We start from the raw sequence: 631 nt of genomic DNA on the forward strand, positions 1-631 counted from the left end.
GTGACCCTCCCCCCACTACTCCTAATGGACAGGGGATGTCCCATGACTGTGGATTGTTGCATTTGACTTTTCCTTTAGCTGCAGTTTCCATCGGTGGACAGATAGTCTGACTCTCCTTCCTCTCTTTCTCTTGGTAAACACACCTTAGTGGGGCCATCTGCTAAGTGCAGCTGTCCCCCTGAAAGACATTATCTTTTCCAGGGGCCTCACTAGATCCGTGGTCAGGGTGGAAGGGGTAGAGAGTTATAGAAACCCATTCTGAACATTTTTGAAAAAGCAGGATTTTGCCCTATTTGCTGAACCTAAGGAGTCTTTCTAGATAAGTCACTTAAAATTTTTTTTTTTCCTTCAAAAATACTTTTGTCCTTCTTGTGTGGAACCCTTCCCGACAAAGGTCTGGATGAGGGTAGGGAGTGACTGAAAAAGAATTAAAGTTTTAGTTACTGAATGGGACATACTGATTTTTTTTTAAAAGATTTTATTTATTTATTTGACAGAGAGAGAGCTCACAAGTAGACAGAGAGGCAGGCAGAGAGAGAGGAGGGGAAGCAGGCTCCCTGCTGAGCAGAGAGCCCGACGCAGGGCTCGATCCCAGGACCCCGGGACCATGACCTGAGCCGAAGGCAGAGGC

This window comes from Lontra canadensis, unplaced genomic scaffold, assembly GCF_010015895.1.
Source record: "Lontra canadensis isolate GAN:19392208 unplaced genomic scaffold, GSC_riverotter_1.0 scaffold58, whole genome shotgun sequence".
Classification (NCBI taxonomy): Eukaryota; Metazoa; Chordata; class Mammalia; order Carnivora; family Mustelidae; genus Lontra; species Lontra canadensis.